Source organism: Narcine bancroftii, chromosome 5 (genome assembly GCF_036971445.1).
Source record: "Narcine bancroftii isolate sNarBan1 chromosome 5, sNarBan1.hap1, whole genome shotgun sequence".
NCBI classification, from domain to species: domain Eukaryota; kingdom Metazoa; phylum Chordata; class Chondrichthyes; order Torpediniformes; family Narcinidae; genus Narcine; species Narcine bancroftii.
Genome location: NC_091473.1, coordinates 92,708,003 through 92,732,497, shown reverse-complemented (window position 1 = coordinate 92,732,497; position 24,495 = coordinate 92,708,003). Strand labels below are relative to the sequence as shown.

The window sequence follows — 24,495 nt, the reverse complement described above, 5'->3', positions numbered from 1 at the left end:
CGGCCCTCTATGACCACCCACCTCCCCCGCGGACCCCTTCACATGCACGTGCCGGGCAGCGCCATTGTCCCCGCTAGATTTCCACTTTCCCCAATCTCGACGGTGCAACATCCGGCCCCGCCTGTGACTGTCGCAGCGTGTGCCCCAAGCACCTGGACCAGCCCCCACCCTCGCCAGCACCGCTCACTGAGAACTACAGTGACGTCACTTCCAGTTCATGGTGTGACGTCACGTCCGTCTGATGTAATGACATCACTGGCACCGGCCATGATGATGTCACTTCCCTGGCGCAACAAACACAGCTGGGGAAGGAGGTCAGCCATGCAGCGGGCCCCCATGTGCCACCGCCATCTTGGGCCTGGCAGTGGCCAACACGGAGGACCCCCGAAGACGTTGAGAATGACATGGTCAACACAGGCGGTAACCAGGTCACCCTACCGATGCTTCCCATGCCTCTAGGTGCCAACGGCTGCTACACGCTGCACCCAATGACCGACGTAGATGTGGTCAACACGGGCGATGACCAGGCTGCCCTACTGACACTCCCCATGCCTCTGGATGCCATAAATCGCTGCGCACAACCGGAGAGCAACGACTCCAACTCCAAGACGGTCCTGGCTGCAACCATACTAACCAGGGACATCCCTCACAACCTTGGGCGCTCTATGATGGACGTGCAAGTCAACGGGCAGGTAACGAAGTGCCTGTTTGACAGTGGCAGCACCAAGAGCTTCATTCATCTGAGCGTGGCTCACTCCCTGAGATTAAAAGTTCACCCCACCACCTGCTCAATCACCCTCGCCACCCCTCGGGTGCTGCTCGGCCAATATAACTGTGGGAGGGGAGACTTACACAGGGTTCAGGCTCTTGGTGTTGCCCAAACTCTGCACTCCAGTCCTCCTGGGCCTAGATTTCCAATGCCACCTGCAGAGTGTCACCCTTGCCTTCAGGGGCCCCCAACCTCCACTCACGTTACACAGCACGCCAACCTACCAGCCCTGGCAAAACTGCGGCCTCTCCACACTGCGCATCATCCCACCAGCGCTCTTCCCACATCTTGCGCTGGGTTGCAAGCCGATCGCTGCCAGAAGTAGGCACTATTGTGCAGCAGAGAGAGACTTCATTAAGGCAGAGGTGCGGCGACTCCTGACGGAAGGTGTCATAGAGCCCAGCATCAGCCCTTGGAGAGCCCAAGTCCTGGTATTCAAAGGAGGAAGTAAGCCGAGGATGGTCATGGATTTCACCCAGCTGGATGCCTACCCCCTGCCAAGGATCGCCGACATGGTCAACGAGATAGCCCGCTACCGGGTTTTCTCCACGATTGACCTGAAGTCAATCCCCAGCCTCCCGATGGACAAGCCCTACACTGCCTTTGAGGAGGATGGATGCCTGTACCAGTTCTTCCGGGTTCCCTGTGGTGTCATGAACGGGGTCTCCGTTTTCCAGCAGGAAATGGATCACATGGTAGACCGGCACAAGCTGAAGGCGATGGTTCCATATCTGGATAACGTCACTATCTGCGGCCGTGACCAGCATGACCATGGTGCTAACCTCAAGAAATTCCTCCAGACGGCTGGGGAGCAGAACCTCACTTACAACAAGGAGAAGTATGTGTTTAGCACCTCCTGCCTCGCCATCCTGGGGTACATCGTGGCCAGTGGAGTCGTCGGCCCAGATCCAGAAAGGATGCGCCCATTAATGGAGTTATCTCTCCCCCCAACCCCCCACCCCCGCCCCCCACCCATGCTAAAGGGCCTCCGCAGGTGCCTTGGCCTTTTCTCATTATTCGCAGTGGGTCCCTCGATTCTCGGACACGGTCTGCCCACTGGCCCAAGCTACAACTTTTCCCCTCACACCCGAGGCACAGGCAGCCTTCATCTGCATCAGGCAAGACATTGTGGATGCCACGATGCAGGCTGTGGATTAGGACTCCCCCTTCCAGTTGGAGAGCGATGCCTCAGAGGTAGCCATCACCGCTACCCTCAACCAAGAGGGGCGCTCTGTCACTTTCTTCTCCAGGACCCTCCACAGCTCCGAGCTAGGGCATTCCGCCATTGAAAAGGAGGCCCAGGCGATTGTGGAAGCGGTCCACCACTGGCGCCACTACCTGGCTGGCAGGAATTTCACCCTCCTTATGGACCAGCGGGCCGTGGTGTTCATGTTTAACACTACCCTCAAGAGCAAGATCAAGAATGACAAGATCCTGCTCTGGAGAGTCGAGTTGGCAACCTACAGCTACAATATCCAGTACCACCCCGGGAAGTTTAACGACTGCCCCGATGCCCTCTCTCACACCTGCGTGTCTATTCATGATGGCAGGCTGCAGGCATTGCATGAGTCCCTCTGCCATCCGCGTGTCACCAGGTTGTCTTATTTGGCTTGGCTTCGCGGACGAAGATTTATGGAGGGGGTAAAAGTCCACGCCAGCTGCAGGCTCGTTTGTGGCTGACCAGGTTGTACCACTTCATTAAGTAACAGAACCTGCCGTACACCATCAGGGACATGACCGAGGCCTGTCGGGTCTGCGCGGAGTATAAACCTGTTTATTCCACCCACCCCAAGCCCATGTTGTAAAGGCTACTCGGTCTTTCGAGCATGTCAGCATGGACTTCAAAGGGCCCCTGCCTTCCACAAACCAAAACGTCTAGTTCCTCACAGTAGTGGATGAGTACTCATGCTTCCCTTTCGCTATCCCTTGCCACCGTCATCAGGGCCCTGGAGCAGATCTTTAGCATGTTTGGCTACCCCACCTTCGTCCACAGCATGAGTGATGAGCTGCGCCAGTACCTGACGGTGAGGGAAATCACGACCAGTCGCACAACGAGCTATAACCCAAGAGGCAATGGGAAAGTGGAATGCGAAAACAGGGTGGTCTGGAAGGCAGTCCTCCTGGTTCTCAGGTCAAAAGGATGGGCCGTTGAGTACAGGCAGGTTGCACTGGCCGAGGCGCTCCATGCCATTCGGTTGTTGCTGTGCACGGCTACCAACGAGACCGCTCACGAACGTCTGTTCTCATTCCCCTGGAAGTCAGCGACTGGAATATTCCTCCCAGCATGGCTCATGTCCCTGGAACTGGTGCTCCTGCGTAAGCGCATATGGACACACAAGGCCGAAGCCCTGGTCGAGCAGGTCTTCCTCCTACGTGCAATCCACAACAACTACGCCTACGTTAGGTTCGACAGTGGCAGGGAGGTCACCGTCTCAACCAGGGACCTGGCACCAGCAGGAGCACCCACTACACCATGCCATCCTCCAGCCCAGGACGATGCTTACCAGGCATACATCCCCGTCCCCAGGCAACTATGGGGCACGCAGGATCTGCTTGACCACCAGGGGCCTGTTTCATCCCTGGGAAACAAACCTGCCCTCCCACCCATCCAATGCAACCTCATATGTCGACCCCGGCCACCCCTCTGCGTGGCACCACACCAGTCACACAGACCCCTGCCACCAGCACTCACACTTCCCATCTGACCAGTGACCAGAAGCCAGACCTACGACGGTAACAGAGACCCCAGCGGCTGCTGGACTGTCTCAACTTGTAAATATTGTATGTGTATATTGGGTACGATTCCTTGTTACTGCACCCCACCCCTCGGGACAATTTTAAAGAAGAGATTGAATGTGGTGGTACACCACCGGCCTACTGAAAGAGGGCAACACCTGTACATGCAGGAGTGTACCGGCAGCCTACTGCAGGGGGAAACCTCTGTATCTGCAGGAGTGTAAGGGGACAGGACAATGCCTGGCCGGCTATCAGTCAGTCAGCCTGAAAGGATCAAGACCCACCCAGTCGGGTGTCAATCACCCTCCGGGATATAAGGCTGCGCCAGCCTTCCAAAGCTCACTCAGAGTTACTGCAGCTACAGCCAGCCTGGCTCTGTGGAAGTCTTTGTGGATTAAAGCCTGTTGTACAATCTTTACCTTGTATGTGTCTGATTCTGGCTAACAGCGCACCACAATCTGAGAATTCATTGTTTGTTATGAAGGAGTTATTTATAATTTTGACACATGGCATATGTTAATCCAAGTTCCAAATCCAAATTTAAACCCAGGCCTCACTTTCTCATGCTGAGCCACATTTCACAATCTTTTAATATAGTTCACTGAAAATGTAATACTACTTTTCAGATTACTATTTGAATGGCAATAGATTAAGAGATGGGGAAGTGCAGAGAGACCTAGGGGTACTTGTACATCAGTCTCTGACGGCGAGCATGCAGGTACACCAGGCGGTTAAAAAGGCAAATGGTATGTTGGCCTTCATATCAAGAGGGTTTGAGTATAGGAACAAGGATACCTTACTGCAGCTGTACAGGGCCTTGGTGAGACCACACCTGGAGTATTGTGTGCAGTTTTGGTCATCTTACCTAAGGAAGGATGTTCTTGCAATGGAGGGAGTGCAGAGGCGATTCACCAGGCTGATACCTGGAATGGCAGGAATGACTTATGAGGAAAGATTGCACAAATTGGGATTGTACTCGCTGGAGTTTAGAAGATTGAGAGGGGATCTCATAGAGACATATAAAATTCTGGCAGGACTGGACAGAATGGATGCAGATGGGATGTTTCCAATGATGGGAAAATCCAGAACCCGGGGCCATGGTTTGAGGATAATAGGCAAACCATTTAGGACCGAGATGAGGAGGAATTTCTATACCCAGAGGGTGGTGAATCTGTGGAATTCATTGCCACAGAGGGCAGTAGAGGCAGGTTCATTAAATATATTTAAGAGGGAATTAGATCTATTTCTTCAGTATAAGTGTATTAAAGGTTACGGAGAGAAGGCGGGGACGGGGTACTGAACTTTAAGATCAGCCATGATCTCGTTGAATGGCGGAGCAGGCTCGAAGGGTCGAATGACCTACTCCTGCTCCTATCTTCTATGTTTCTATGTTTCTATGTTTACTTTGAAAAATAGATCTAAAGAACACTTTAGCATCAGAGTTTATTTTTTTAGTTTCAAAAAACAGGCCAATTGTTTTGCTGACATGATTATAGTCGTTTAATTCAGATACTTGCATCTTTTGTGGCCAAAGGTCCAGATTGATGAATCAATTGAAAATTCTATGCTGAGGCAAAACTGCAATTTGAGTACTGATCAGCAATAACTGTAGCCATCCAAGTAATTTAAAAATAATGTTTTGATGCAGTTGTCATACATGTTAATTGATTGTTACAATAAATTATACAAGCAGAGAACAGCATGCACATAATAGCTCTGCATCGATAGCATCAAATTTTCAAGTCCAGAGCAATATCAACAATAAAAATGCAAGAAACATTAGCACAAATAATGCAACACGTTTCTGAGGATGTGGGACCTATTAAACAGAAAGTCACTTTTTCCACCCTTGGTATTTTATGATTGGTAAATGACGATATCAACTTAGCTTCATCTTAAATTATGGAACCACATCCATTAGAGTCTTACTTGACTCACACTTCATGTCTCTCAAAACCAGTAGGACGAATACAATCTTGTCTTTTCATGGGAGAACACAAAAGCACTGTAGGTGTATAGACATAGGCCCAAATAATGCTGGCCTGGCCCTCCTAGCTGTGTATAATCCCTTACACTTTCCCACACCAGCAGTTAGCTGGTCTGCATGAATTGTGCCAATCTCACTCGTTCAAAGAACCTAGGGATTCAGCAACACCGGGTCAGCACTAGCAATGGGTTAGTGAAAAAATGTTGCAGTCAAAATCCCACTGAAGAATCTGACAAATAATCAAGCTCCATTTCCAGCTGAGCAAACACTAAAAATGCCATGGATTTTAATTTTTTCCCCCACTGTCCTGACATTGAGGCATAATAAACTATTGAAGCAATTAGTAATGTAATCTTTAAAATATTTATAAATTTTTAAAAATCACTATGATCTCATATTAGAAACATTAGTCTAAAGTAAAATATTTAAATAACATACTTTCTATCTACGCCTCCCATTTTCAAACTCTATAATTGCCATTGAATGTCCCACCGGCATAATACTGAGCTATCTCATCATTACCTGGCTCTGTACAATCCAATGAGAAAGCAAACTAACAAATTTGCTGCTCCAGTCACTAAATTAAGGGATTTTAACATTTCACAGCCTGCATGGAAATCCCGGATGTACTACAATTTAAATGACATTAAGATCCAACATACAAAAAAAAAACAGGATTTTCATTTTACTGCCTCAATACAAGTTTTGCATCCTACAAATCACATCTGTTCCATCAGACCTGGTCAAGAGTTAAACAAAAAACTTATTCAGATCACAAAGAAAATGACTGAAAAGTTCTTCCCAGGGTCTTAAAGGTGACTAGCTAAATTCCTAATTTGCACCCAACTTCAATGAGATCATGTTAGCTGTGTTTAGTAACATATCTAGTTCCCCTGGACTAACCGTAGACCTTCCTAATTTATCTGATTTGAATGGTCTTAACAATTGCTTCAAAGCTATTGAATAGTTAATGCATTGCAGTTTTTTTTTCCTTTGGCTTGACTTCGCGGACGAAGATTTATGGAGGGGTAAAGTCCACGTCAGCTGCAGGCTCGTTTGTGACTGAGAAGTCCAATGCGGGACAGGCAGACACGGTTGCAGCGGTTGCAAGGGAAAATTGGTGGGTTGGGGTTGGGTGTTGGGTTTTTCCTCCTTTGTCTTTTGACAGTGAAGTGGGCTCTGCGGTCTTCTTCAAAGGAGGTTGCTACCCGCCGAACTGTGAGGCGCCAAGATGCACGGTTGGAGGCGATATCAGCCCACTGGCGGTGGTCAATGTGGCAGGCACCAAGAGCTTTCTTTAGGCAGTCCTTGTACCTCTTCTTTGGTGCACCTCTGTCTCAGTGGCCAGTGGAGAGGTCGCCATATAACACGCTCTTGGGAAGGCGATGGTCCTCCATTCTGGAGACGTGACCTACCCAGCGCAGTTGGCTCTTCAGCAGCGTGGATTCGATGCTGTCGGCCTCTGCCATATTGAGTACTTCGATGTTGGAGATGAAGTCGCTCCAATGAATGTTGAGGATGGAGCAGAGACAACGCTGGTGGAAGCGTTCTAGGAGCCGTAGGTGATGCCGGTAAAGGACCCATGATTCGGAGCCAAACAGGAGTGTGGGTATGACAACGGCTCTGTATACGCTAATCTTTGTGAGGTTTTTCAGTTGGTTGTTTTTCCAGACTCTTTTGTGTAGTCTTCCAAAGGCGCTATTTGCTTTGGCGAGTCTGTTGTCTATCTCGTTGTCGATCCTTGCATCCGATGAAATGGTGCAGCCGAGATAGGTAAACTGGTTGTAGAGCTCGTCGAAAGAACCAAAGACTTGTTGATCCAAACCAAGGCTTTTATTAGCAAAAGACCGGAGCTCTTCACAGGTGGCCGACCAGTCCGGAATGATCCGACCTGGCTAGGGACACAACCCTTTAAGGCCCAAACAATAGGTGTGGCTTAGCTCTCAGCCAATCGCTGTAAGCACAGTCTAGATACAGTAACTATATACACTATGTACATTGGTGATAGATCTGTACTATCACATTCACCCCTTCTTGGAGAATTGACCCGGGAAAAAAAAACAAAAACGAGGGAGAGAATGAAAAGGAAGGGGTAGGTCAAGGACTGTAGCGGTCAGGGGGTCTGACCATCCGGCGTGACCGCCGTGGTGCCGGGATTGGGGTCGCTGGAGTGGTGTCACCAGCGGGCTCATCGGGTGCGACTGCTCCGTCACTCAATTCCCCAGTCGTTTTGTCGGCAGGGTGGCCCGAGTCATTGGGGTGCTGTTGGTCCTTCTGTTGCGGCACGGGGCCTGGAGCATAAGGAGTTGGGGGGTTTGCTGGGTCTACCGCGTCCTGAGCTAGGTCCCGCACCGAAACAGTGTCCTCCCGACCGTCTGGGAACTCCACGTATGCGTAATGTGGGTTCGCGTGGAGTAGAGTCACTCGGTCGACCAAGGGGTCGTTCTTTGAGTGCCGGACGTGGCGTCGCAAAAGGACGGGGCCAGGGACGGTGAGCCATGCCGGTACAGTGGTTCCCGATTCGGATTTCCTCGGGAAAAGGAACATCCTTTCGTGGGGGGTGGCATTTGTTGCAGTACATAGGAGGGAGCGGATGGAGTGTAAGGCGCTAGCGAGAACCTCCTGCCAGTGAGAGGTGGGGAGACCTTTAGACCGGAGAGCCAGTGTAACCGCTCTCCATATGGTGGCATTCTCCCTCTCGACCTGGCCATTACCGCGTGGGTTATAGCTCGTGGTCCTGCTTGAAGCAATACCACACTCCAGAAGGTACTGTTGCAGCTCTGCACTCATGAATGAGGACCCCCTATCACTGTGGATGGAATTGGGGTACCCGAAGATGGTGAAAATACTGTGAAGGGCCTGTATCACTGAGGTGGCAGTGGTGTCTGGGCAGGCCACAGCGAATGGGAAGCGGGAGTATTCGTCGATGGCCGTAAGGAAGTAGGTATTACGGTTGGTCGACGGTAGGGGTCCCTTAAAGTCTACGCTAAGACGCTCGAAGGGGCGGGTGGCTTTGATGACGTGGGAGTTATCCGGACGGAAGAAGTGGGGCTTGCATTCGGCGCACACCGAACAGGCTCGGGTCATGGAGCGGATCTCCTCAACTGTGTAGGGTAAGTTGCGCGCCTTGACAAAGTGAGCAAACCTAGTGACCCCTGGATGACAGAGCGCCTCATGGAGTTTCCGTAGTCTGTCCATCTGTATGCTGGCGCACGTCCCCCTGGAGAGCGCGTCAGGCGGGTCGTTGAGCTTACCAGGCCGGTACAGGATGTCATAGTTAAAGGTGGAGAGTTCGATTCTCCATCTGGCGATTTTGTCGTTTTTTATCTTACCACGCTGGGTGTTGCTGAACATGAAGGAGACCGCGCGTTGATCAGTCAACAGTGTAAAGCGCCTCCCAGCGAGGTAATGTCTCCAACGACGTACCGCTTCAACTATGGCCTGGGCCTCCTTCTCGATCGAGGAGTGTCTACTCTCCGGACCCTGGAGGGTTCTGGAGAAGAAGGCTACAGGCCGACCGGCCTGGTTCAAGGTGGCTGCCAGGGCGAAGTCGGATGCATCGCTCTCGACTTGAAACGGGACAGACTCATCGATCGCGTGCAGCGTCGCAGCAGCGATGTCAGATTTGATTCGATCGAAAGCCGCTGTGGCTTCGGTCGAGAGGGGAAAAGAGGTGGTCTTGATAAGAGGACGTGCCTTGTCGGCGTAGTTTGGAACCCATTGGGCGTAATAAGAGAAAAGGCCCAGGCAGCGTTTCAGAGCTTTCTGGGTATGTGGGGGGGGTAAGTCCATTAAGGGACGCATGCGGTCAGGATCTGGCATGACTATCCCGTTTTCCACCACACAACCTAGAATAGCGAGTCGTGTGGTCCGGAAAACACACTTGTCCAAATTGTAAGTCAGGTTTAGCTGACGGGCAGTTTGAAGAAATTTGTCTAGGTTGGCGTCATGGTCCTGCATGTCGTGGCCACAGATGGTGATATTGTCCAGATACGGGAAGGTAGCGGTTAGCCCGTTCTGGTCCACCATCCTGTCCATTTCCCGCTGGAAGACCGCGACACCATTTGTGACCCCGAATGGTACCCTGAGAAATTGATATAGCCGCCCATTCGCTTCAAAGGCCGTGAATGGTCGGTCCTCGCAGCGGATCGGGAGCTGGTGGTAGGCCGAACGTAGGTCAATAGTGGAGAAAATGCGGTACTGGGCGATCTGGTTCACCACATCCGTGATGCGTGGCAGGGGGTACGCATCCAGGAGTGTGAAGCGGTTAATGGTCTGGCTATAGTCGACCACCATCCGTAGTTTTTCCCCATTCTTGACAACCACCACCTGGGCTCTCCAGGGGCTTGAACTGGGTTCGATGATGCCCTCATCCAGCAATCTACGCACCTCACTCCTAATGAATTGCCTGTTTTCGTAACTATATTGCCGACTTTTGGTGGCCACAGGCTTCCAGCCAGGGGTGAGGTTTGCGAAGAGTGCTGGCGGGGCAATCCGGAGTGTGGAAAGGCCGCAGGATTGGCCCCGGGGCACGGGGGCGGGTTGCTCGGGTGCTTCGGGAGTGGGGCGATGGCAGACCGAGAGGGGGGCGTGGGGTCCCCCAAAGTGTAGGGACACCGTTTGGAACTGACACTGGAAGTCTAATCCCAGCAACACTGGGGCGCACAATTGGGGAAGGACGAATAATTTAAAGTGGGTGACCGTCACGCCCTGTACTTCCAGCGTGGCGATGCAATACCCCTTTATCCCAGTCGAGTGCGACCTCGTCGCTAATGAGATCCTCTGGGTAGTGGGGATAATGTCAAGTCCCCAACGGAGGGCCAGATCTGGCTGGATAAAACTGTCAGTTGACCCAGAGTCAAATAAGCAATTGGTGTAGTGTCCATGCACTTTAATCAGTTCCATTGCTCTGGTGAGGGGATGAGAGCATTGCTGGTTTAATGTTATTGAAGCAGTTGACAGGCGAGTTTTGCGCGATGACGTCACGCAACGGGATGACGTCACGCAACGGGATGACGTAGTCAACGCTCGAGGAGAAGGTTGGAGAACCTCCCGGAAGTGCTGTTGTGGCAGGTGAATGGTAAGTAGTGGGGTTTGTAGTTGCTCGTGATCGGTGGTCGGGCCCTGGCGGTCGTCAGCGATGGACGCTAGGGTGAGCACCTGGTTGGCCGCGGGGGTGGCTGCGGCGGTGGTAGCGTCGGCCCCGGAGGTGTCTGTGGCGGCGGCAGCAGCGGCGGTAGCGTCGGCCCCGGAGGTGTCCGTGGCGGCGGCAGCAGCGGCGGTAGCGTCGGCCCCGGAGGTGTCCGTGGCGGCGGCAGCAGCGGCGGTAGCGTCGGCCCCGGAGGTGTCCGTGGCGGCGGCAGCAGCGGCGGTAGCGTCGGCCCCGGAGGTGTCCGTGGCGGCGGCAGCAGCGGCGGTAGCGTCGGCCCCGGGGGTGTCTGTGGCGGCGGCGGCAGCAGCGGCGATAGCGTCGGCCCCGGGGGTGGCTGTGGCGGCGGCAGCAGCGGCGGTAGCGTCGGCCCCGGGGGTGTCCGTGGCGGCGGCAGCAGCGGCGGTAGCGTCGGCAGCAGCGGCGGTAGCGTCGGCCCCGGGGGTGGCTGTGGCGGCGGCAGCAGCGGCGGTAGTGTCAAGTGTTCCGCACGGGGGCGAGAGGCAGGCCATCACCATGGTTGCGACGGTGGGTTGCCCCTTCCGGGTTCGGCGTCTCCGTGACGTCAGGCGTTGCCGTGCAGGGGAGCCCTCGCTCTCATTGGACGAGAGCTCTGGGGAAGAAGAGTTTGAATGGGATAGTGGCGGTTGAGCTTCACACGAGGCACTGTGTTTGCTGGCGGCCATTTTAGACCTACAGACTGCAGCAAAGTGGCCCTTTTTAAGGCACTTCTGGCACCTGGCTTTTCTTGCTGGGCACTGGGACCTGCTGTGCTTGTCCCTCCCGCAGAAATAACATTTCGGGTTCGCACGGGGCAGGGTAGCAGCAGCCGACAGGCCGTCAGGGGTAGGGTAGAAGGGCACTTTACTCACATCAGAACGAGGGGTCCAGTCCCTAGAGAGCTCGGTGGACTTTAAGGCTGCATCCTCCATTGTGATTGCAATCCGGGCCACGTCCTCTAGTTTTTCTACCCCTTGTTCGAGCAAACGCAGCCTCACTTCGTTGGATCGGAGCCCGGCCACATAGGCATCCCGGACGAGATCATTTGTGATCTCGGCAGCAGTTTTGTCCACACAGTTACAGTCCTTGCCCAATGCCTTCAATACTTGTAAATATGCCCTGCTGGACTCACCGGGCTGTTGTTTCCTCGACGCAAGCATGAGCCGGGCATGAACTCTGTTCACCGGTTGATCATACAGTTCCTTCAGTACCTTTATGGCTGCGGTGTAAGTGGTCTCATCCTGGATGTTCTCGTAGACTCTCAAGGACACCATAGACAGCAATGCTGTTAGACGCTGGTTATCCTCCTCCACCTGAATGAATCTCAGGAAGTTTTCAAAGTTCAGCAGCCAGAACTTAAAGGCTTTGAAGGCTGTAGCTGACTGTGGGTCGATATCAAGTTTTTCTGGCCGAGTTAAACGCTCCATCCCTTTCAAAAAAAATTCTTTTTGCTAATAAAATTGTAGAGCTCGTCGAAAGAACCAAAGACTTGTTGATCCAAACCAAGGCTTTTATTAGCAAAAGACCGGAGCTCTTCACAGGTGGCCGACCAGTCCGGAATGATCCGACCTGGCTAGGGACACAACCCTTTAAGGCCCAAACAATAGGTGTGGCTTAGCTCTCAGCCAATCGCTGTAAGCACAGTCTAGATACAGTAACTATATACACTATGTACATTGGTGATAGATCTGTACTATCACACTGGTTGATCGGTTTGTGTGCCCGATGGAGATCTGGGGGGGCTGATAGTCATGGTGGGGAGCTGGCTGATGGAGGACCTCAGTTTTCTTCAGGCTGACTTCCAGGCCAAACATTTTGGCAGTTTCCGCAAAACAGGACGTCAAGCGCTGAAGAGCTGGCTCTGAATGGGCAACTAAAGCTGCATCGTCTGCAAAGAGCAGTTCACGGACAAGTTGCTCTTGTGTCTTGGTGTGTGTCTTGTTGTAGAAGCTGAATGGGGAACTTATTCAGTTGTATAAAATTATGAGGGGCATAAATTGGGTAAATAGAGAGATTTTTTTGCCATAACAGAGACATCTATAAACAAGGGAATATGCTTAAGGCAAGAAGCAAGAGGGTTTGAGTGGATCCAAGGGAAAAGATTTTCACTCCGAACTTTGTTACACTGTACCAATTGGTGTAGCAGTTAGTGCAATGCCTCAGATTGAAGAGACTGCCATCCGTGCAGTACCGGATGTAAACAGCGTCTTCATTGTTGAGGTCTTTCATGGCTTGTTTCAGCATCATGCTGAAGAAGATTGAAAAGAGGGTTGGTGCAAGAACGCAGCCTTGCTTCACGCCATTGTTAATGGAGAAGGGTTCAGAGAGCTCATTACAGTAACATATTGCTAAATGAACAAGCAATTATTCCTAAATATTGGAACCTCAATGTAGTAATGAAACACCAATATTTCTATGATGTTTTAAAGTGCGAGGAAATAAACTTTTCATTACAGTATCCCAAAATATTTTAAAAGGATCAATCAAATATCCATAAAGAATAAACCACTCCAACTTCAAAGAAACTTAAAAATGAAGCTTTGTTTAGTTAATTTTTCAAGTAAAAGTTGTGAAGAGGCACTGCCAAGTTTAAAAAAAAAAGGCATAACAGCTTTACATAAAGATAGGGAAATTTATTTGTAGTCTTACCATTTAAAATGCATACAGAACACTGCAAAGTTTCTTGGGATGGAAAGTTTCCTTTATGAAGATAAACTTGATACATTTTCCTTGTTGTAGAAGCTGAATGGAGAACTTATTCAGTTGTATAAAATTATGAGGGGCATAAATTGGGTAAATAGAGAGATTTTTTTAGCCATAACAGAGACATCTATAAACAAGGGAATATGCTTAAGGCAAGAAGCAAGAGGGTTTGAGTGGATTCAAGGGAAAAGATTTTCACTCCAAATTTTGTTACACTGTACCAATTGGTGTAGCAGTTAGTGCAATGCCTTTATAGCACCAGCGATTAGGACTGGGGTTCAAATCCCGCACTGTCTGTAAGGAGTTTGTATGTTCTCCCTGTGCCTGTGTGGGTTTTCCTCATGGGCTCCAGTTTCCTCCCACCATTCAAAATATACCTGGGTGTAAGTTAAATGGGTGCCATGGACTCATGGGCCAAAGTGGCCTGTTACCATGCTGTATGTCTAAAAAAAATGTAAAATTTAAATTTAAATACCTGAGCCAGTGGTTGAGGCATGTATTCTCACATTTAAAAATATCAAAATTCTTGAATCACCAAATCATAGAAAGTTAAAAAACAAGCACTGATAAATATCATTAATGTGGATCATGTCACGATAGTCAGCACGGCATGGCAAAAAGGACCGTTTCCACGCTGCATGAATTTATGAAAGATCATATGTCTGATCCTCTAGAGTTCTAGAGAGGAAGATGTGGATATAGTTTCTTGGATTTTCAGAATATTTTCAAAAGGTCCCCAACTTGTTTGAGTACTAGGAATGAGGATTAATATACAGAAAGGGGATGAGAATTGTTAAGACAGAAAGGAAGGAAATTAATTTTGCTCAGGTTTGCAGGCTGTAATTAGTGAGGTACCACAGGGATTTCAGCTTGGACCTAGCTATTGAATAAATATAACTGTAGTGTGGATTGTGGAGGGTCATGTGGCCTCTGTGTGGGATTGTGGATTGCAGAATAGCAGGTGACCTCTCTGGCTGAAACCTAGTCGAAGGTCACTTCACCTGCCAATCAAGGGTTAGATCTGCCTACTTGTGAGGCAGTTGCATGTTTGGTCCTAGCAGCTTAAATGTGATTGGTCCTCCAGGTGCCAATCAATGGTTAGATCTGCCCACAGGTAAAGCTAACACACAAATGGTTCTCGCAGGTCACGTCGACAGGTCTAGCACTGAAAGGCTGAGCATGTACAGAATTGGCCTCTCCCTATGTTTGCTGTTGCCTTCAATTCATTTCTGAAGCTCAGCCTGCAGTCAGCTCTGGAGGAGTTGAGAATGTTGAGGGGATATTTATTCACACCCAATGTGTAGTTATTTGTGCATTATTGCAGCTCCCCACCATGACCACCAGCTCCCCCACATCTCCATCGGGCACACAAAACGATCAACCAGTTTACCTAACTCGGCTGCACCATTTCATCGGATGCAAGGATCGACAAAGGGATAGACAACAGACTCGCCAAGGCAAATAGCGCCTTTGGAAGACTACACAAAAGAGTCTGGAAAAACAACCACCTGAAGAAACACACAAAGATCAGCATGTACAGAGCCATTGTCATACCCACGCTCCTGTTCGGCTCCGAATCATGGGTCCTCTACCGGCATCACCTACAGCTCCTAAAACGCTTCCATCAGTGCTGTCTCCACTCCATCCTCAACATTCATTGGAATGACTTCATCACCAACATCGAAGTTCTCGAGCTGGCAGAGTCCACAAGCATCGAATCCACGCTGCTGAAGACCCAACTGTGCTGGGTGGGTCACGTCTCCAGAATGGAGGACCATCGCCTTCCCAAGATCGTGTTCTATGGCGAGCTCTCCACTGGCCACTGAGACAAAGGTGCACCAAAGAAGAGGTACAAGGACTGCTTAAAGAAATCTCTTGGTGCCTGCCACATTGAACACCGCCAGTGGGCTGATATCGCCTCCAACCGTGCATCTTGGCGCCTCACAGTTCAGCGGGCAGCAAACTCCTTTGATAAAGACCGCAGAGCCCACCTCACTGACAAAAACAAAGGAGGAAAAACCCAACATCCAACCCCAACCCACCAATTTTCCCTTGCAACCACTGCAACCGTGCCTGCCTGTCCCGCGTCGGACTTGTCAGTCACCAACGAGCCTGCAGCAGACGTGGACATACCCCTCCATAAATCTTCGTCCACGAAGCCAAGCCAAAGATTGCCGTATATGATCATTGATGAACTCCATGCTGCAAGCCACAGGCAGTTCCGGTGGGCTGACTGTATGGGGCCCATCCTGGATTCCAAACAGTAGCAACATTAGAGTTCAAGTTCATGTACCCGTTTAGTTATGCAGTATGCCATGCCTGTTTAATGGTGGGTGCTGGAGAGATTAAATCCTCGTTTCTCTGATACTGTGCCTGTGTACTGTGTATATTAGTGTCAGTGTGCCCTTTTTGTGAATTCCCCTATGTATAAATAAAGACTACTGTTTATTCATAACACGTGGCCAGCCTTGATTCTCTTTGAACCCATCGAACCTATTCTTGAACACAACAGTAATCAACAACTTGGCCAAGAACACCAAATGTCAAAATTTCTTGTGTTAAAATACAAAACTAGGTGGGATTGGGAGCAGGGAAGAGGATGTGAAGAGCCTTCAAGGAGATACAGATGACCTGAGTGGAAAGGAACATGACGCTGCAATAGCATGTGTAAAATATGCAGTCACACACAAATACACACAAAATATGCCAATTAAAATACCTATACATTCATCCTCGGGAAATGGGAAGAAACCAAAGCGTCCAGAAGAATACCCTACAGTCACAAGGAGAACAGGTAAACTTATCAGATAACACCAGTTATTGAGATGGAAACACCACTGGATGGCAAAAAATTAATAAAGCAAATGAAATTTGATTACAAGAGGATTTGAGATCAGGAGTAGGGTTGTCCGACTGCCAAGATGAGGGCATAAATTAACTAGTATGACCAGTTTTGGACTCAATTTTCTTTTTAAATGACATGCATGGATGCCACACTATGCCACTAGGAAAACAGTTATACCATACAATGAAAGATTAGAATTGACTGTGTTTATGAAGTACCTGTTCAGGTAGAGCAAGACAGAATTTTGGTTCACATGTACATTGTACTATGTATATTAACAATTAGCTCATGATCATTTGAAGAATCACTGAAAGATGCACAATTCTTACAAGCCTCAAGAAGCTGGATAGAGGAAATTCAGGAGTCCTGAACCAATTGTTTATTGTCTCAAAATGACTAAGATGAGGGGAAATTTCTTCTGAGGTGAGAAAATCTTTGGAGATATGCACATTGGAGTGCAGTGGAGACATTCATTAAAATAGAGATTAATTTGCTTAATATCCAGAAATCTACCAAAGGAGATGGCAAGAGAGCAGGAACATAGCATCGAGGTTACAAACTCAGCCATGATCTTGACAAACAGCATATGCAGCTTATACAATAATATGGCTTATTGCTGCACATGTTCTGATATTAATGCATTATATGGTTCATTGGCACTGAACCATAGCTCTAAATGTACCACCCTACATTGACTCAGTGTTTCATTCTTGTGTTCATCACATTTATCCAATTTAAATTAGACTAGAAATGGACTAATTAATCCAATTCATGCACACTTGGCTGCCATTCATTTTTCTTATTGAAGGTCTGAAGCATACAATCAATTTACTTCAACAAAAACTTGCAGACTTTCAAATCTAACATTCCGATTTGTATTGTGCAGTTATGTACGGTCTTGTTCTTATAAAGTATTAAAATAACAATATTTGAGACATAATGCAATTGTCAAAGACTGTAAGAAACCTTCACACCTGAAGTTACAAGTGTGCAGCCTATGTCTGTGCATACATAAATAACATTGAAACACATCTCTGAACCATCCCTCTTTTTTCCTGACAAACATGACTTCCCTTCAACCATTTTCCCGAATGTTAGCTCTCAGCTCCCCCATCCCACTCCCAATACTACCCATCTCTCCCAAGCAGAACTGAGATGGAGGTCACACTCCTCACTTTTCACCCCATCAGGCCTCCTCATCAATCATATCATCCTTCACTGTTTGCAATGCAATACCACAAGCAGAGACATTATTACCTCTCCCAACATTTCTGCTTTCCGCACAGACCACTCTTCTTGGGACTCTGTGCTAACCAAATTCTTCCCTACCCATTCCGCATCTCATATCATTCTTCCACACAACCTCAGAAGGTTCAATACTCCTACCTCACCACCAAGATACTTAAACAGCTCTTCCAGGCGAGGCAGAGATTCACAAGCACCTCATCAACCTCATTTTTTGCATTTGGTATCCTCGAAATGGCCTTTTCTACATTGGTGACACCAAGTGTAGGCTAGGACAAACATTCTCAATGGGGGCCCTATGCCCTCCCCTGGGTGTGTGTGTGGGGGGGGGGGGGGATAGAGGCACAGCATATTTAATTAAAAGCCTTTATCTTTTCACCTCACATAAAAAGAATTAAATTGTTATGTAGTCAGTAGGAAAGAAGTACAGAAGAAACCAAAACTTGACCACTTCACAGGGAAGATTCAATTTATTGTTGTATAATCAAGACAGTGCAATGTTACACAAAATCTGTTTTCATCTGCTGTAAGGTAGACAGATTCACCTTAGGCAGAAATTGCCTGAAGCACCTCTTATAATCAGAGAGAAGCAAAAGAGAGCACCCTCAGGGTCACCATATGTCCATGGATCTGCCTCCAGGGCTCCTGCAGCCATAGAGTTCTGTCCAAACCATCAACAGCCCGAGCTCGAGATTCAAACATCCAACATGATCAGGAACCCTTCAGCGTCCTCTCACATACCAGTTCCGATGCCTAGTATGGGTACCCCTTCAGTTGGTCTCTTGCGGTCCACAGCCCAGTGTGAATCCCTTGAAACGAATGCCAGCAGCCACAGCCTGTATGGTGTCCTCATCTCGAATCACCAACTGTCTGCTGCCTGTGTCTTCTTCAGCTTCGGAGCCCTTCACTGGTCCACTACCATGGTCACTGTCCTGTGAATCATCTCCTCTGCTTCTCCTTCTCAAACAGGATGTGGTCTCCTCATTTTCTGCCGCCCTGCACCAGTCCTCTGCTTACCTGGCGTCTGCCACCCCTTGTGGCTGCTGTCAATCCTAGGTGCCGCCATCTTGGGCACAGACCCTGCAGTTTCAGTATTTTTAAATAAATCCACTGTTAGGCTCCATTTTACAAGCCATTTAAAGCATCAGACGGGGTGGTTGGAACCCACGGGAGCACTGTGACTCCACTCCCCACAGGTCCTCAACAGCAGCAGTGCTGCCATTTTGTAGTGGGAATGGGGGCCCAATAAAATTTGAACCGAGTCCCAAGGGAACCATAACCAAAGGCAAAGGATGAAAATGGCTATACATTGCTGCATAAAGCAGTTGCATTCTGTACACTACAGTCATTTTAAGCTTCTAGTTGCATGCCACTTCAATTCCACACTGAACTGTCTTCTGCCCTTTCCATTGCCAGAGTGAGGCCAATGTGCATTCCACTTGGGTTGCTGCAGCAATGGCATGAACATGGAATTTTCCCATTTTTAGTAAACTGCTCCTTGTTCCTTTCTCACACCACTCAGTGCCTGCCACCACTTGTAGGGCAACAAATGCTGCACAGGTTGGTTCACCCATGCTTCTGCATTGGGGAAGATTAAATCTGGATTTTCAGACAGCAATGCTGATTCCAGCTGACAGGCTGGAAATTGCACAAAGGGCATCAAGAACTCACTGCCCAAAGTGGTGGTTGAGTCCACTGTGACAAACGATAGGTCCATATGGCTAACTTGGATCCTGCGTAACTGCATCTCAAATGCTTCATGGATGCATTGTTTAAGGAAGTGTGAGTGATGTTAACCCATTTAACGTTGAGAAATATTTGGACGGAACGTGTTTACACATTACAAATAAATTACATTTTTGAGGAAAAAAGGTGGTCAAGGGAGAGGTAAAAAAAATATTTTAAACAGTACTTGGGTTTGTAATTGCACAGCCATGATCATTAGACCTATGGACATATTCCAGAGTCAAACAACATAGAACAGGGCTTTCAGCTCAACTCTTCCATTCTTCACATTCTGGGCTCGTCCCATTTGCCTGTGCTTAGTCCATATCCTCCCAAGCTCTTTCTATTCATAAATCTGTCCAAATGTCAGTTGAATGTTGACACAGTATGTGTCAGCTTCTACATTTTACTTTGGCAGTTTGTTCCAGATAAGGACCATCCACTGAGTGAAAAAATGTACTCCTCAGGTCCCGCTTAAATCTCTCCCCATAAATTTGTGTCTTCTACTTGTAGATGGATCTACTCTAGGAAAGTAACTATGAGCACCTCATGATTTTATAGATCTCTATAAAGTGACCCCCTCAGCCTCCTTTGCTCCAAGGAATAAATACCCAGCCTGTCCAACCTTTCCCAATAACTCAAGCTGTCTAGTCCTAGCAACATCCTGGATAATCTCCTCTGCACCTCTTCCAATTTATTGATCCTCTTCTCAGAGCTGGGTCACCAGATCAGCACTCAGTACTCCAAATCTGGTTACACAGCAGAATCATAGGTTGCAACTTTTGTACTTAATACCCCACTAAATGAAAATAAATGGTCAAACACCACCATCTTGACCACCTGATTTGCCATTTACAGACAACTATGTGCCTGTGTTCCAAGTCTTTCTATTCTACAACATGCTCCAGGGCTCTGCCATTTTCATTACTGCCTTATACTGTATTTACTGTTGGAGGCTGTAGTTTGGTTGGAAAATCCTTTTTCAATCTGAATGAATGCAATGGGAGCAAAGGTCTCCTGTTAGGTCATAAATATTTTATGATTCTCTGAATTTCTGCTTTAATACTAAGTAAACAGCAGCATTTATCCCCCTACTTCTGCCTCTACTGTCAACGACTGCTTTCCTATGCTACATTTAATACATTTCACTTTCACACAAATAATGGAGCTACTGAATATTTGACTCCCCCTTGCAATTCTACCATGGCCAGAGGCAGGTGACCTGAATGAGGTATCCAGGCTGTCTCGCAGCATTGCTGCAAAGAATCCTGCTAGCCAACACCAATACAGCAGGTCTTTACTGAATAGGGAGCTCGAAAGGGAAAGTGCAGCACCCCACTTTGATCATAATTACAAAGTCCACTCAATTCCATTCCCCAACTAAAAATTCCTGGCCATTGTGACATCTCCATATGACATCTTACCTCACTACTTGCCCTGACTGTGATGTGGCTAGATATTCATTCTCATATCACCAGCGAATTCCCTCAATTTAATGGAACTGAGGATCAAAGCCAAAATCCAGATTTCAAATAACTGAAACAAGGAAAGAACATATCCAACTTTGGGACTTGATGATTACAATAGGTTATAAATAAATATTTTTAAAAAGCAATTATAGTGTGCTTCTCGGGCAGTTCCTTAGGGCGACTCACTTCCATTCATTTCTGGATTCAGAGATGATTGACAAGGCCAATATAGAAATCATAATCCTTTGCAGAGGGAGAAGGTGATGACTAGCAGCACAAGCAGATGGGTAACTTGCATGGAAGAGCTCCTCTGGTGATCAATGAACAAACTCCAGGTTCTCAATAGCATCCTGAATGTTCCCGCTCCTGTCTGATCACAGAACAAAGCTTCCTTCGAGTCAGTGGAGATATTACTTTCCTCATCCTCCCCCACCCCCCCTACCCCACCCCAAACAGAATATCAGTGTATCTTTTCAGCTGTATACCTGGTAATCTTCTACAACAGAGCTCTGAATATTGTCAGCTTATAAAGCCCAATGCCTGGTATGCAATTTGGCCTGCCCAATGAAATTGGATGCAACTGGAGCTCCAGAGATGTTTGCTGAGGAGAGGATGCTGCTAATCTCAATACTTTTGTCTTTCTGGTGGATTTTGAAAAACTATTGGGTGGTGATGGTGAAAGCTTTTTGCACCATGATGTGTTTGCTACGAGTTATAGATAATTGATGGTGGCACCTGTTTGGAAGTGTTTCATGTAGTTAAGAATGATCAGGTAGTGGATTTAAATTTTATTTCCACACTGGTGTACTCAGATCAAACTTTTGAGATGCATCAAATTTAGTCCTAAAGTTTGGGAGTAACTAAAGTATTAAAATAAAAAATATAAATAAAATTATAATATTCAAAAATAAAGTGGAAAAATGTATTGGTATGACAGTGAATAGGATACTAGCCCATTGGTCTGCAACATAATCCACAATGAAGAATGGTTAGAATGGAATTTCAATTTAATCTTGTTATTTGAATTGTTACAAGCATTTTAATTTTGAAAGATTAGCCCATCTGCGTGCTATTGTTATGTTTAGATTCAGTAAACCAAAGTGCTTTTGCCAAATGGGTCAAGTTGTTTTGCTGCTTTTGGTTGGAAAACTATGACATGTGTACAGTTTATCTGCCCATTACAGTTTATGGGAGAATTCTGAGAGCTGACTGTTCATTTAACTTACAGTCATGAATATTTTTGAGTTATCATCTCTAACTCAAATGTTTAATCCAATATAGTAGGGACATTGGAACTGGGAGAAGTGATTACAAGTTAGCTGCATAAATAAAGTGGAACCTACATTGATAACAATTAGATCAAAAGGCAAAAAAAAATACATATATGTGTCACCTTTACGAAAACCTATTGAATTTGAGCAAACACGCCAAAATGTCTTCGCACAAGCTTGACACGATCAACTTATGATTGTGTGCTACATCTTTCCTCCAAAATGAGATAGCAGTAGTTTAGCTTTATTTTACTGTTCTATTAAAATTTGCAATACTGAGGTCATTTGGTCTGTAGCTGGAAGCCTATCTGGTATAAACATTCAGAAAAGATCAATATTACTGACAGAGTTTTAGTAAAATAAATTTAATAGAGATAAAGTAAAAATCTGATGGGATTACCAGAAATACACACATTGAATTTTCAAATCAAGTAAGGCTTCTTTGAGAAACTGCAAAAGATAAAAGAATAAATAAGTAGACATTTACAGGGACCATTAAACCCAAACTAATAATCCCATTCAAATTCTATTGCAGAACAGAATATAGGCCACTTTGTCCTTATTTCTCTCATTCAATTAGATCATGATTGACCTAATTTCAAAGAGTTTTTCATCTCCTATCCTTACAAAGCTTCGTTAAAAAGCTCAGGTGAACAACTGACCTTGCACCAATTGTCAATTATGAAAGAAAAATTCTTCATTGTGTAGAAATGTTTTGAATTGATAATAAAATTACAGATTTATGAAATGATCAAGCACTAATTACTACTGAAAGAAAAATCAATTGAATCTCCTGGAACTGGATTTCTCAAAATGTTTAAAACTTCAAAATCAAGTGCCTTATTTTTCAGATACAGTATCTGGCACCTATGGGGATTGGCAGATGCCAGATAAGTGAATTTTACAGTTGCTTGATTGAAACTAACCACTAGGGGCACCAATTTTAAAGTTTCGTGTTTTTTAACCTATTTATTTTCCATAATTTGCTTGACTTCCAGATAACAGGGATTTTACTGCAATTCAACTTTATTCAAATATTGTTTAATATGAATACTGCCGTTTTAGCGGGGCAGTGCTTCAAGAGTGAGCATGGCTCACATTAACTCCAGCCTACCACCCACTCTCAACCCACCCCATTTTGCATACCATCGAAAACAGCAGAAAACAACTGTTAGAGTTGACGCAGGTCAAGCTGGCAGCTCCACCTTTAAATGATGCCATTAAGAAAACAATTACCCTGACAGGTATCCCAGTCTGCACTAAGCTGCAGACCAGATTGTCCCAGTAGTGCTCAGCCATGGTCATGCCCAGAAAAACATGGGCCAAGATTCCTCACTATGCTTTAAAACTGTTAGATGGGATGTTAAGTTATTATCTGTCCCCCAATATGAAAGTTGATGACTGGGGTGTGCATCACCCCAGACCTGACACAAAACAACTTGGAAATGGTTATCCTCATGTTTATACTGAAATTTTCACTCTTTAATTGCATCACATCTAAACAAAAAGTACAAGCTTCCCCATATATAGCTTTTACCCTTACACTTGCCATTTTTCTTTGAATGGTTCTGCTGTGCACATATAGATTTAGCTGCAATCTATTTTTGAGAGATACCCCTTATGTTAATGAAATTGGCATTGCCCTACTTTAATTACTAATTTATCCTAATCCTTTTCCATAAAGCCTTTATATGCAACTTCAGTTAATATTTCAAAAAGATCTCCTTCTGACATTCCCTTCAGTTAGTGACCCAAATTCCTCAAGGTTCAGCAATGTTTCTTCCCTTATGGGTTTATTAATATACTGTGTCAAAAGAAATCTCCAAATATTACCCCCTCTGTGCCTTAAAAACTAAGGCACACAATTAATATCTGGGAAATTTAAATCCTGAAGTAAAATAACCTTATTTTGACTGCATCTCAGATATTTGAGTGCATATAGATGCCTCTATCTCCTCTTGAACATGCCCCTTGGTTCTAGACTCCCAATTTGAGAAACTGTCAATGTTCCATCTACCATATTATGTGTCCAAACAACTTTATATATTTCTTATTTTTCAGGTCCAGTCTGGTTCCTAAAATCAATCTCATGAACCTTTTCTTCACTCCCTCTATTGTAAGCAGATCCTTTATTGGATTGAAGTAACCTGTACACAGCATTTCAGATGTAGCACTAGCAAGAAATCTTCCACACTTGAAATAAAAGGCAACATCTCATTTGCCTTCCCAACTTTTATTTCAATTGCCTTCAAAATTTGGGAGGAATTATAGGTGTGATCATGTATGCATCTTTGTGGACAACTGTTGCATAATGGACTAGTAAAAGGAAGAACAAGCCAAAACAGAAGCAAAGGAAGATATAATTTTATTTATTCAGTAGATATTAGACATCTATTTTACAGATCTAAAATATTATTTGGAAGTGAGCTCATGAAAGATTACATGAAAAACATCAATATTTGAAAAATCAATTGTTCTTGATAGGGTTTTCTATGTTAGTAAAAATTATCTTTTTGCAAACTGAACTTGGAGACATTTTCAAAGCAGTTGACTAATGCTGAGTAAATATTTATTTTTTTTTGTTTGTGAGCCAAAA

The 24,495-nt window shown here is 46.5% G+C and overlaps 1 protein-coding gene across 11 annotated transcripts in view; it reads right to left on the bottom strand.

The window, feature by feature from the left end:
• LOC138763717 (3',5'-cyclic-AMP phosphodiesterase 4B-like) overlaps window positions 1-24,495 on the bottom strand; it is a 687,345-nt gene that overhangs the window by 600,653 nt on the left and 62,197 nt on the right. Inside the window, exon 1 of one of the 11 annotated variants that reach the window (XM_069938362.1) lies at window positions 22,300-22,320. The exons of 9 other annotated variants lie outside the window; for them this stretch is intronic. The gene's annotated coding sequence lies outside the window, so the exon portion shown is untranslated. Of the gene's footprint in view, window positions 1-11,513; window positions 11,586-22,299; window positions 22,321-24,495 lie in introns of those variants that run through there. One more of the 11 variants, XM_069938358.1, reaches the window with a different exon arrangement.